This window comes from Callorhinus ursinus, unplaced genomic scaffold, assembly GCF_003265705.2.
Source record: "Callorhinus ursinus isolate GAN/ISIS: 27379988/994484 unplaced genomic scaffold, GSC_fseal_2.0 scaffold1, whole genome shotgun sequence".
NCBI lineage: Eukaryota > Metazoa > Chordata > Mammalia > Carnivora > Otariidae > Callorhinus > Callorhinus ursinus.
Genome location: NW_027397063.1, coordinates 117,346,049 through 117,360,569, shown reverse-complemented (window position 1 = coordinate 117,360,569; position 14,521 = coordinate 117,346,049). Strand labels below are relative to the sequence as shown.

At 44.0% G+C, this 14,521-nt stretch overlaps 1 pseudogene; it reads left to right on the top strand.

Annotated features, from left to right (window-relative positions):
• Positions 1–13,922: 13,922 nt before the first annotated feature.
• Positions 13,923–14,184, top strand: LOC112822761 (cytochrome c oxidase subunit 6B1-like; annotated as a pseudogene).
• The last annotated feature ends 337 nt before the right edge of the window (positions 14,185–14,521 follow it).

Sequence of the window (14,521 nt, the reverse complement as noted above, 5' to 3'; positions counted from 1 at the left end):
CTGCTCGCGGGGCAGGCCCGGTTTCCGGGCGCCGTTGCTGCTCCCGCGTGGAGGCCCCGGGAGGAGGCTATTTTTATCCTCTGGGGAGGGCGGGGAAAGAGAGCGACTGATGAGGCGGGAAGTCCTGGAACTTTATTTCCCCCCTCTCTCGGGAGAGCGATGGATTCCATTTAGAGATAGGCTAGCCTCGATTTGTGAAGCTTCAGCTCCGGAGTTGTGTCCATCATCCTACAGGAGGAGGCTGAGAAGAAGGTGAGAGCTGAGGAAACGTGCTCCACCAGAGAACGGCAAAAAACCACAAAGGTCAGCAAAAAGCCTTATGTTGGGGCAGCCGCTGCTACCTATTAGGGGACCAGCGCTCTGTCAGGAAGAGCTTGGGGCTGGAAATGTGCTGTGTGAACAGGGCTCTCAAGGATCGCATATTCCCCGCATTTTTCCAAAATGGCGCACAGTCCCCAAGTGAAGAAGTTCCTGTCTTCAAGGCAATCTCCTGGTATCAGTGACTTCTTGACGTAGCCTGTGATGTAAACACAGCAGAGCGGTCAGTCAGGCCTGGCTGGGCTGTGGTACTTGTTAATGGTGTGACCTTGGGAAAATTAAACCCCAAGATTCATAAAATAGGGGTGATAATGCCAGACTCACAGGGCTTTCACAGGAATTAATTGGAGAAGATGTGAGTAAAACGCCCAGGCGTAGTGTCACACCCATTGTCATTGTTATTATAATGAATCCCTTCCCTATAATGACCATTTCCTGAAAAGTTTAATCACCACTTACCTCCAAACCATTCAAACCAGAGATGCTCAAGAACTTCATTCAGTACAGCACCATGCCTGGCCCAGAGCTGAGCTCAGTGCCTCATGCTTGGCACAGGGACACAAGGGTAAGCAAGGTGCTCTCTTGAGGAAGTATGATAAACACATGTTCATTGCACATTTTCATCAGTGTTGTGAAGAAAAAGTTGGTAGTTCTCAAAGTATGGTTCCCAGACCAGCAGTACTATCACCGGGCAACTTGTAGAAATGCAAATTCCTTGGTCCCACCCCAGACTAATAAAAGTACCAACCTCAGCGGGTAGAAACACCGAGAAGTGGTACATTCATTTTATTATTTGTTCTAAAGAGTCCCTGTCTCCCAAAGAGTATCACAGGCTCTCCAGGTGATGCTGGCCACTCTGTCAAGAAAATCTTAACTCTACTAGCTCTCCTTTGGACTGTTGTAGTTGCTGCCTCACTGGCCTCCCTGCTTTCCCCTTATTCCTTTACTCATTTAGTCTGTTCTCAACATAGCAACCAGAACTATCCTATAATACACAACCAAATCATGTTGCTACTTTGGCTCTTAGACTGCTAATGGCTCCCTGATTCATCTAGAATAAAAGGCTAAGTCCTTACAAGCTATCAAGGCAGTTCTCATTCTCCATCTTCCTCCCTTCCCTTCTGATCTTATCTCTGACTTTCCCTCCCACAAAGACTTCTTGTTGTACAACACACCAGACACAATCCTACTTCAGGGCCTTTGCCCTGCTGCTCCTTGGACCTGGAATACTCTTCCTTCTGACTTTCACTTGGCTTCATCTCTTACCTCTTCAAGTCTATATTCAGATGTTAACTTCTAAATAATAAAATTGTGAACGTCGCAGCACTTTAACTCCCCAGAGAACAAACCAATTCCCAGTCTCTCGTGTCTCTACAGGGTACTTGGTCTCACACAAAGTTCATCATACAATCCCATCCCATCCCTTGAGAAGGAATCATCTGCCCCCCCCCACCGCCCCCCACACCAAAGTGTGGGCGTAAACTTTTGAAATGTCCCAATAAGTCTCGGTAAAAATGCTGGGAAGCCCTGACCTCAGCCTCCTGAGGTTTCTCTGCCTAGAGGAAATGAAAACTGCAATCATCACCATACTCTACACACTGCCTCGTTCTTGGTTTTGCTTGTCACTGTGGTTGACCTTATTCTACTCTAGGACACAAAGTTCAGAGGCCTGGAAAACACTATCAAGGCTTCTTTCACTATTCCTAAAAAAGGCTAGCCTTGGGTTTAAGATTCAGCAGGGTGGGTGAATGGGAGGCGTGGGCCACCCTGCATGGGGCAGTGCTGGGATGAGGCCTCCCAGATAATGGAAATGACTGGGGTGTTCCATACATGGAGTCTGATGCTCCACTCAGAGTCCCAGCTTATGTCCAAGAGAATAGATGCCTGCCCACAGAGCCCTGAGAACAATTCCTCACCCCGGCCTTGAGTTCACTTAGCTAGGGGAGGGCTCTAGAAAGGGGTGGCTCTAAGTTTTAAAAACATCCCCTTTCTTTTCAAGGAGCATTTGGGAATGCTGGTCTGTCTACTTTAGAGCAGTTTACTTTTTAAACGTTCTCCATCCACAGCAATATATTAACCCATTGTGTTGTGAAAGACTCAAGCGTCACAGAAGTACGCTAAGATAACATCCTCCTTGATACAAATCATCATCTCTTTCTTCCCAGTTTGGTGTATGTTCTTATAGCCCTTTCTCTCGATATTTACACACACGCACACACACACACGTATCTGTATATGTGTTTAGACATGCAACTGTGTGTTTATGCGTACTTTCAGTTTTATAGAAATGAAATTGTACAGGGCGCCTGGGTGGCTCAGTCGTTAAGTGTCTGCCTTCGGCTCAGGTCATGATCCCAGGGCCCTGGGATCGAGTCCCACATCGGGCTCCCTGCTCTGTGGGAAGCCTGCTTCTCCCTCTCCCACTCCCCCTGCTTGTGTTCCTGCTCTCACTGTGTCTCTCTGTCAAATAAATAAATAAAATCTTTAAAAAAATTAAAAAAAAAAGAAATGAAATTGTACGAAAGGTAATGGTCTGCATGATTTGGTATTTTCACTGATCAAAATAAATTGAGATCTTAAGGATGCTTGCATGACAGAGCATACAGAGGTATATCCATGGTATTCTTTTGGTTGGGATGGACCATGATAGATTTCATGGTTCTGGTGATAGACTACACATCCTTGCACATGCATCTTTATACATATTATATATGTTAAAAGGGTAGATTCTCAGAAGTGGAATTGCTGAATCAAAGGGAGTTACTTTATAATGTTGATAGATTCTTGAATTGCCCTCCTAAAGACCAATATACGTTTCTGCAGCTAGTCCTAGTTCTTTACCTGGTGGGGGTGACCCAAATCTTCTTTCCTAAAGAGTCTGGCCATTACTGATCCAATCTGGATTGAATTGTCATAGTTTGCCATTAACCTTAATCACAGGGCATGATAAACTAAGAGACCCCCCTAAGGGATCTCATGTATTCCAGACATACTCTTCCTTACCTGTCTTCTGGTTTCCATTATTTCCATCAGAAAGTCAGTTGTAAGTCTAACTGCCACTTTGACACATTATCTGTCTATTCTCTATAGTTGTTTTAAGTTGTTGTTGTTTTTTTTATGGTGTTCTGCAGTTTAATTAGGATATATATGACTGTGGCTATCTTTCCATTTACTTTGCTTGAAATTTATTGAGATTCCTGGATCTGGTGTCTTTTGAAAATTCCAGGAAATTCTCAGTTCCATTTCCTTTATCATTAATAGTTAGTTAGATGGATAGATAAATATGCATTTTTCTGAACCATTTGAGAATAGATTGGAGACATAATGCCCCCTTCCCCCAAATGCTTCACTGTACATTTTCTAAGAAAAAGGACTCTCTCTTTCATAACCACAGTGCAATTTTCAAAATATAGACATTTCACATTGATACGATACTATTTTCCAATCGATGGTCCATGTTCAAATATCATCAGTTGTCTCAAAAAAGTCTTTTAACTGTTTATTCCTGGTCCAGGATCCAATCCAGAATCAGACTTTGCATTTATTTGTCATATCTTTTTAGGTAGTTATGCATTTTTGATAGGAATATCACTGAAATGATATATTCTCCGTATATCATATCAGAAGGCACATGATGTTGGGGCACCTGGGTAGTGTGGTTGGTTAAGCATCTGACTCTTGATTTCAGCTCAGGTCCTGATCTCAGGGGCATGATCTCAGGGTCGTGAGATTGAGCCCTGCGTTGGGCTCTACGCTCAGCATGGAGTCTGCTTAAGACTCTCTCTCTCTCCCTCTCCCTCTGCGCCTCCTCCCCATGCTCTCTCTCTCTCAAATAAATAAATAAAATCTTAAAAAAAAAAAGAAGAAGAAGAAGAAGAAGGCCCATGATGTCACTCTGGCCCATTACTGGTGATAATATCTTTGACCACTTGGTTAATGTGTTGTCTTATACCTTTCCTTGCTAGTAGTAAATATATAGTATTTAGTAAATAGTAATAGTAGAAAAATAGTAAAGTTACTATTTTTCCCTTTGTGATTAATAAGAAATTTGGGGGGAGATACTTTGAGATTATGTAATTTTGTAAATTATGTAAATTTCTGGTTCCTCCTCAAGCTTTTTTTTTTTAGACAGCATGGTAACTATGTTTTTTTTTATTAACATATAATGTATTATTTGTTTCAGGGGTACAGGTCTGTGATTCATCAGTCTTACACAATTCACAGTGCTCACCATAGCACATACCCTCCCCAATGTCCATCACCCAACCACCCCATCCTTCCCATCCCCCACCACTCCAGCAACCCTCAGTTTGTTTCCTAAGATTAAGAGTCTCTTATGGTTTGTCTCCCTCTCTGGTTTCGTCTTGTTTCATTTCCCCCTCTTCCCCTATGATCCTCTGCCTTGTTTCTCAAATTCTTCATATCAGTGAGATCATATGATAATTGTCTTTCTCTGATTGACTTATTTCACTTAGCATAATACCCTCTAGTTCCATCCATGTCATTGCAAATGGCAAGATTTCATTTTTTGATAACTGCATAATAAATATTCCATTGTATATATAAATACCACATCTTCTTTATCCCCTCCTCAAACTTTTGTCCACTAGTTTGATCACCCACTGATGATTTTCTAACTTAACTATTCCTTTCATATTTATCTGGCATTTAACTTAAGAGAGGCCTTTTTCTTTTCTCCTATTTATTTTTTTCATTTATTTATATCAGTATGGATTCTTGTTTTATTCAATGGATTATAATCTGTACTATCATTATATATGTTCATCCTCAAAATGTATTTGGGGATATTTGAGATTTGGCCAGTGGGACTCCTTCAGCTCATTCCTGTGTTCTTTTGCTAGGTCTCTAGCATTCATTGAACATTTCCTTACTTTATGAAGCAACAAAATATTCCTGTCTTCTCATGTACATTTCTGTCCCACCCTGGAATCAGCCCTTTTTCTTAGGAGCCCCAGTTCCTTTTAGTGGAGAATGGTATTTAGAAACCAAGATTTGGGAGCTAGCTGTGCTTAAATTGCTGCTGTGATATAATTGATTCTAGGCCCTCTCAGGAGACAGAGTATGGAAATAAACATATTTATGCGTGTATATTCTGTGTACTTATATGCCTACATACACATATAGATCTGTAAAATCCATGAGTTCATATCAATACCCCTGATTCCAGTCCCACACCATTCCTTCCTCATTACCTATTTGTAACTCTCTTCTCTGACAGTAAGAAACCTGACTCCCATTATCCGCAATGTATCTGCTTATTTACTCAGTCCTTCCATTGTTAAGCAAACTCTTGGCCCTGCTTGCTGAAAGCTAGCCCCAGACACACCAATCTCCACCCCAACTCCCTATTCCCAGGCACGCCAGCCAAAACTTTGCCTCCAGGCAGAGCAAAGGGCAGTGGGGTTGAGGGCAGAATGGGAGGGGTTCTAGAGCAGCACAGAACAGTCCAGATCTTGAGAGGATATATTAGACACCTCTAATCTTTATGTGACAGCCCCACTCCACAATAGCCTAATTCTCTCCAGCCACCCACTGAGATAGTAAGCTGGAATCTCCCCATCCCCAAGGCTTTCCTCAACTTTCTTTCCTTTCTAGATGCCTTCCAAACCCCTAATTCCAGTTTATTTCCTCTGCAGAAGAGTTTAGCTATCTCTTTGTGTTATATTCTCAACTGTTCACCTTCTGCATCCACTCAGGTGTTTTACCAAACAGAGCCCTGTGCTCAGGAGGAATGCATGCCTTAGGGGATGATGCAGCTGTAGTCAGTTATGATTTTAAATATTTAGCTTCTCTCCCTCTTTGCTACAATTATAATTATTAATGAAATATGCTTAGGAGAGATGTGACAGACAGGCATGTTAGATACATCATTTTGGTGAAGATTTAGAGGATGGACTGGAGGGAAAAATGGTAAGACCAGAGGCTGGGAAGCCAGGCAGCCTGACTTTTCAATACCTAGGTGAGAGGGGATTGGGACTGAGCTGGGAAGGCAGGGCAGTAAGGATGGGAACAGGAAACCTGATATGAGAGATATTTATGGGATAGGATCAGTAGGCTTGATGACAGATTGTGTAAGGTTGGCAGGGGGTAGGGAGGTGTAGGTGTGAGTGGGGGGCAGGGGCCTGGGATGAATCCTGGGTGTTTGGACTGGGAACAGGTTATGGCGGTGCCTAACCCTCCTCACCATCCTCCTTCTCCTTCTGCTACTACTAATGATGGGGCCATTTGTTGAGCATGGACAGTATGTCAATCACTCTGATGAATGCTAGACATATGTCATAGACATAATGAGACCATTTGATCCTATAGGGAATGTGTTATCATCCAGTTTGAGCCCTGCATTGGGCTCTACGCTCAGCATGGAGACTGCAGTAACTTCCCCCAAGATTTCACAAAGATTGCAAAAAGCACTTTGTGCCAGTTTAGGTTCTGAAATAGTGATTTTGGCTTGGGGCATGCTGAGTTTGAGGTTCCTGTGGAATATCCTGGCAGAAATGTCCTGCCAACAGATGGAAATGCAGGTCTGAGCTCAGCAGAACAACTGGGGTAGAGATATGGCCATCCACACAGAGGTGGCAAGAGAGACCAGGTGGTTAGTATGGAATGAATGGGGGAAGCTTATGGACAAGGAGGGGAAAAGAGGGCTGAGATGGAACACTGGGCACAGGAACATCAAGGACGGGAGAGGAAGAAAAACTCCAGCAGAGAAGGAGTGGCAGGAGAGTGAGGAGATCCAGGAGAGCAGTGGTGCAGTCCAGGAAAAGTGGTTCGTCAGGGAGGCAGTGGCCCATCGTGCTAAATAGTGTCAAGTAAGCCAAGAACTGCAAGATGCCCAACTCATGTGTCCACCAAGTGGACATCAGTGAGGGAGACTGGTGGGCGGAAGCCTGAGTGCAAAGGTCAAAGCAGTAAGGAAGGGCAAGGAAGTGGAGATGATGAGCACCAATGTTTTCAAGAAGCCCAGGGAAAGAGTAAGGGGAGAAAGTTGAGCGCAGTATCTAAATGGGGATTTACAGAGATTCTTCTGAGGTGGAAACATTTAAGTTGTTTCTAAGCTGAAAGGAATGTGCCAAAACAGGGAGAGAGGTCAAACAAAGATGCAAAGAACAGGAGGAGATAAGTCCCAAAGAAGCAGGAGGAGCTGGTTCTGAAAGCCACAGTGTCGTCAACACGGTGTGGGGGGAGTGACTCTGACAGCTTCAGAAGCAGAGCCTGTTACAGTGCTGGAGCCTGTTCCAGTGCTGGCCCCAAGTCTGCTGAAGACGGGGGCTTCTGATGGGCTCAGACACAGATTCCTTCATGGGGTAGACAAATAGGGGAAGGAAGTTAAGGAAATCCACATTTGGTTGCTTCCGTTTTTTCCCTGAAATCTGAAGGAAAGTCATTTCTGGATTAAAGCACAGAGGAGTAGGGTAGAATTGGGGGGTTGGTGCCTGCAATTGCTGGGGAGGTGGAAAATGGTATTGACCAGGGACCTTTAAGCTCCTCTGGGCACTGTTGAGAGTGAGGCTGAAATTGAAAAGTGTGGTATCTGAGGTCATAGTGATCTGTGTGTTGATCAGTCTGTTTGCAAGAGGAGAAAAGATGGCCTGTGGAATAATTCCCATTCGGATGCAGATCCAGAGCAGTGGAAGGAAAAAGGAGCCGGGTTGTAGAGGATGTTTAAAGTGCTACATCATAGCATCTAGCTTGGATGGTTCCCAAGTGAAACCAGAAAGGACTAAAATAGAATGAAACACTTCTGCTTGAAGATGGCAGATTGAACACAGTTTTTATCTCTTCAGTCTCCCCAAACCCTACGAAAATGGCAGAAAAGGAATTTTTTCTTAAGGGTGTAAACCCAAATAACAAAGGGAAGCAGTGGTAGGGACAGCAGTAACTACATTTTGGAAGCTGATGGTGGATGATCAGTGGCAATTGACTTCGCTAAAAACTAAGTCAGGAGTTGAGGCATCAGATAGCTCAGAAAGGGGGAAATGCAGGGCGGGCTAAGAACAGGAGGACTGATTAAGGAGCATATAGATCCCAGGGTCTTTTCCCCAGTCTGAGCACAAAACTAAAAATTTATGATCTGGGAAAGATAAAACAGAGGTCTTTGGATTAGAAGACGTGAGGCACTGATGAGAGCTGAGATACTGTACTAAAAACAGGAAGATAAAGTCAAAGTCTGTATATTGACCAGAAAAGACACCCCCCCACCATCCCGCTCTCTTCTCCGGTCCTCTTCCTACACTCAGCTCCCACAATGCTGGCTGGAGATTGGAGATCTTTCCACAGGGAATCTGAGCAGTCCAGAAGAAACCATCAAAAGATACTGACACCTACTGCTCCCTCCACCTTTATTACTCCAGGTCAAGATCACCAGTCAATAATCAGATTTTTAGCATTGCGCTCCCAAACAGGAAAGGAAAGGCAAGGACCACTAGACATTTGAGGCAGTTCTTCAACTGAAAGACAAAGACCAAAATAAACAGAAAAAAAAAAAAAAGAAAAGGAATCTGTATTGATAGAGACAATGCCAAGAATGAAGAAAATATTTTAAATATGATAATCATATTCCCAGAGAAATTAAAGATAACATAGAATCTGTGAAATAGGAATAGGTTGCTTTTTTAAAAAAAGTCAAAAAGCAAAGAGCAGTCAGAAAATAAACTATGACAATAAAAAAACGTATAAGCCAATAGCGAAGTTGAAATAAAAAGCCAAAGAAATATCCCAGAAAGTAGAGCAAACATATAGTGGTAGCAAATAAGACCAAGAAGATGAGAGAATAAATAAGAGATGGGAGTTGTGTTATAGGCCAAGAAGGCTGTGGTCCAAAGGGTTAGGTGGAAGGATCTGGGAGCAAAGTCCTCAAGCAGATGACAGGAATTTAGATATAAGTACACAGAAAACTAAGCGGAGGAGGAAAAGGGCATTTATGAGCTCCAGGGAAAACAAAATGTTGTTTAAGAAGGGAAAGGCAATTAAACTATACCATCCGGCTCACTAGGGACTAGCATTTATATCGTCAAAACAAAGTAAACCTTGAGTATTGGTGGAGGGAGGGCAAATTAGTATGTGTGGAAGTCTTTAAAAGAAATGCAATCTTCATCTCCCTACTTGGAAATCCATAAATAATGCCTATAAATCAAGCATTAGCAATGTGATCCCAAATTGAGCAATATAGAGGCAAATCAAAAGAACCAGCTAAAGGACTAAAGGGAGAATGGAATGGAGGACAGGAGAGGAGCCCAGAAGACTGGTGCTTTTCTAATGTTCTAGAGGACTATTTGACTTTTAAAATTATATGTATAACTTTGATAAAATTTAAATGAAAAGATTGGAATGGGAAATAGAAGGGTAGATGGGAGCCCCATGAAGCGGGTTCTGCCCGCTCCGGGAATTGAGCAGGCTGGTAGGCCTTCTTTGCAACCACAGTAACCTGGTAAAAACCTGTTTAACTCACAAGACAGGATAAAACATGAAGTATTAATTTGTTGCAGACTGATAGCTGAGACATCAAATGGCAGGTTCACTCCTCTCAGCCACCACAAAAAAAAAAAAAAACAAAAAAAAACCACCCAAAAAAAACCCTGCTAACAGGAATGGCAGACTCCTTAGCTTATCATTTCAAAGAACTTCTGTTCTCTGGTGGTAGGGAGACAGTCTGGAAAGTATGCACAAACTCAGAGAACTGGTTTCTACTGTGTGTGTGCATGTGTGTGTGTGTTTGTGCACATGTGTAAGTCCCTTCCACCTATATAAAAGGAGCTTTGTGCTGGGGAGGACAGAGATGGAGGAGCGGAGCTATAAAGGAAGGAACAAGATGATAAGTGGTGGGACACTCCTCTCAGCATGAGTTTTCATGAGAGGAGAAAGAGGAGGGAGAGAAGGGGCACCGTCCCCAAGGGAAGGGGGATCTAACGGGAAGGAAGACGTTATGGGTTCAGGTTCCCAGCAGCGCTTGCTCAATTGGGTCTCACACCTCTGATAATAGGAAGCAAGAGGGATAATGGCATTGTCCATTTGGACATGAGAGGGCCCCAGTTTTTCACAGAACCAAGTATGGCTTGGAGAGCTTCTATGAGCTTGTAGTGAGCCACAAATTAGCCAGGAGTGAGAGACAAGCTAGCCTGGCATGGTGTGGGGAATGAACTCAGCTTGTCCCACGAGGTAAGAGGGACAGGCCTGATCTATTGGATGAAACTGAATGTGCCACTGACTAGGGCTGCCACCTCTCTCAGAGTTGTCATCTCTGAGAGAGCACCACAACCATAGGACATCTGTAGCTGACAAAAAGCATGGGTCCCAGAAGCGTAGGAGACCAAAAAAGGGACCCAGTTCTCCCTCTACATGGTGACTGTGCTGATGAGTAAAGTTGTCAGATTATGCTGCACCAGGGAGGAGTGCAGAGGAAATAAAAATGGAGCTCTGAGCTCCAATTTGATGATCATCCCAAATGTGGCCAAGAAATCTTGGGGTGGGACTGCATGCACCAGGATCAGATTGTCCTCTGGAGTCCAGGACAGAGCCACGGGGTCAGAAATTAAGGCCAGGTCAAGAAATTACTAAGGTTCCAATTTGCACCCTTGAGTTTTGTGCACAGCCATAACTGGCTATTATTTCTGTTAAACCTGTTTATAGCCTTTGATGTGAGAAGCCACGGAGGCCTGAAGACCTAGCTGTCATAATAGTGGATGAGCTATTGTTTATTGAGTGCAGTACTAAGGGCCAAGAGCTTTATACCCAGAACCTCATTAAATCCTCACACACCCAGTGGCATAGCCCCATTCCAACCCCCATTTTACAGGTGAAGGAGCTGGGATTTCTTGAACCTACTACCAATGTTGGTATTAAAGGGCAGAGCCAGAATTCGGGCTCGGTCTGTACTGATTCTAAGACCTGTACTGACGTTGAAGAATAACATGTTTAGACTGCACTCAGCCACAGAGCCTGGTTTTCTAGAAAGGAGAAAGTGTCTGGACATCTGAGAATGAGCGCACACATTCACTTTCTGGGGGTCTGTGAGCACTCCAGAGAGGTGGTGTCAGAGCAGGAAGGTATGGTCAATGGTGTGGAATGGTTGCCAGGTGAAAACCCTGGTGTGTGTTTAGGTGCTCGAACCCAGTAACAGTAGCAGAAGCTAGTATTGAGAAAGAACCCTGAAAGCCTTCAAGCTCGAGGCATGCTTCTTCCTAAAGTGATTTTGAAACAGTTGAGGAATTTCTTAAATTTGGAATGGGTTCAATAAATGTCTGTTAAGTGAGGTATTCAGTTAAAGTTCTTTAAACTTGTGCCAAAGAGCTGTCAACTCAGATCACAAAAGATCGTAACATTAAAAGCTCTCTGTTCTGGCAAGCCCTGTGCATTTCCCTGTTAAATACTTCCACATCTGTCCTGTCTTTCTCAGGTCCCCACACTGCCTTGCACCTTTACCACATCCAGCCTAGGACACTCATTGTCATAGCTTTATCCATTCAGCAGGTATGGATTGAATACTCCTCTGGGTCAGGCAGGAGGTTCAATGCAGGGACGATAGATGAAGAAAATGTGGTTCCTGTCCTCAAGGAGCTCCTAGATTCAGAGGAAGATGAGCATCTGTGGCACAGACTGCTACTGCCCGCCCCGAATCCCTTTCTTCCCTAGGGATAGAATTACTGTTCCATGTGGCTGTCCAGCTGGACCACAATTCCCCAGCCTCCCTTGGGCTTAGGTGAGGCCACGTGACCAAGTTCTTGACAAAAGTATGTGAAGGAAGTGGTATATACCACTTCTGGGGTGGAAATTTCAAGTCTGCCTTCTTTCTACCTCTCTTCCCACTTCCAGACTGGCCAGAGCCTGGATGTGCTGGTGACCAAGTTTCAACCATGCAAGTTAGTGACATTGCCCAAGGGAATAGCAGAGCAATGACTTAGAAGGACCTGTGTCCTTGAATGACCATGAGGGGCAGGTCTCCTCTGAAAGTTGTTATATGGGAGAGAAAAATAAATATCCACATGATTTAAGCCACTGTATTTGGGGAACTCTTTGTTATAGACACTTAACCTTTAGCCTAAGCATAATAGGAGTGTTAAGGAAAAAAAAGTATAGCCCAAAGTATTCCTGGTGCTATGACAAAAGCAGAACAATCAGTTCAAGTAAGGCAAAAGGTAGGAAAATTAGAGAAAGCAGAGGAGGGTGCCTGGGAGAGAGCACCCTTGTACTGAATCTTGAAAGATGAGTGTTTTTAGCAAATCTACTCGCATTTCTCATCTACCCTTCATTCTTTTGATTGGTCATTTTTGTCCACATTACTTCTTTCATCTCTTATCCCTACTCTCCACCTGTTAAAGCCTACCCAGAATTCAAGGCTCAGATTAAATCTCATTTTCTCCAGGCAGCCTTCCTTGATCAGCTCCCCGTAAGTGATTATCTTCCTCTTCCAAAATCCTATGGCACTTAGTCTTTATTATTTATTGATCACATATTTTATATCTTCTCTATCAATATCTGGCACTTTTCAGTAGCCTCCCCAGCATCACACTGCCTAGACTTGTTCTGGGTTCCCCCAAGGGTATAGGTATACCCTAAATGTCCATTGCTTTGTAACAAACCTACCTACCTCAAAACTTAGTGGATTAAAGTAACTATTTTTATTGCTCGCAGTTCTAAGAGTTGGCTGGGTCTCGGTTGGTTTGCATTTAGGGCCTTGAATGCTGTTGCATTCAGATAACAAGTGGGGCTGGCGTCGGCTGAAGGCCTGGCTGGGCTAGATACTCAAGACAGCTCACCCCTGTGGCTTGCAGCTGATGCTGCTCTCAGCTGGGAAGTCAGCAGGTCCTATTAACCAGAGAGCCTACATTTGCCTTCTCCATGTGACATGGGCTCACATAATTATAGCTGGATTCCAAGAGGATCGAGCAAAAACCCTTGTGACTTAGCCACAAAAGACCCAGAATATCACTCTCATCACATTCTATTGGTCAAGCAAGTCACTAAGGCCAGCCCAGGCAGGGGAATTAGACTCCACATCTTGATGTGAGAAGCAGCAGGTGCATTCAGGGAGATAAGGAATTAATGACAGCTGTCCTTGGAGACTATCTTATCATACTGTGTAAACCTGGAATCTGGAGTGATGGTCACTCCCAGATCAAAACAAGTGGCTACCCTGTATTTCCTCATCTACAAATCAGAGCCCCAGGGAGACGGTGGTTTCCCTCCTCCCAGAGTCAATGAGAAGAATTTAATGTTAGTCTGGCATTAACCTGGGATGGGGTAGACATTCAAATGCCAAGATGTCCACCAAAATCTGAATGGCTCAGTTGTTTGTGAGCCAAGAGGTTTCCAGGAGAGGATGGAAGTGGTTATGGAGAGAAAATGTCTCTGGATTAGAGATCAAGTGTTTGGAAAAAAAAAAAAAAAAAGATCAAGTGTTTGCTTATCAGTGTTTCTTCTGAAAACCACTTGCCACCCATCCTGGCCCAACCACCCCTAATATGGGGGTAAAGGACAAGAATTGCAGCAGAGTTAAAATTGAGAAAGTGTTGGTCCGACTCTGGCGTCTTTGCTGAGGGTCACATTGAGCTGCGAGGGGATGCTGTGATGTGTTTAGAGTCAACACCATGGCAGAAGACATCAAGACCAAAATCAAGCAGACTGCACCTTTCAACAGCCACTTCCCCAACCAGAACCAGAGCAGAAACTGCTGGCAGAACTACCTGGACTTCCACCACTGTGAGAAGGCAATGACTGCTAAAGGGGGTGATGTCCCCATGTGCGAATGATACCGGCATGGGTACAAGTCCCTCTGCCCCATATCCTGGGTGTCAGCCTGGGACGACTGCCAGGGAGAAGGCATATTTCCTGGGAAGATCTGAACTGGCTCTACCCACCTCTCCTCTGTCCTCCATCCTTCTCCCAGGGTGGTGAAGGGGGACCAGGGTGCATGGTGATTCCCACCCTGGGATTCTGAATCATGGCTTAACTAATAATAAGTACTCATTGGAAAAGTAAATAAAATAAAATAAAATAAAAATAAAATTGAGAAAGGGTTGCTCGATGCTCAACTTGGAGGAAGACTTTAGCTAAGCCCTTAGCCACCCACTTGAATTGAGTTTAGGGCCCAGCACAACATCTCTCCTGTATAACCTTTGGCTACAGGAAGAGGAGACCATTCCCTCACAAGCTACCACAAGGCACACTGGCCTTTAAACTTTGTGGT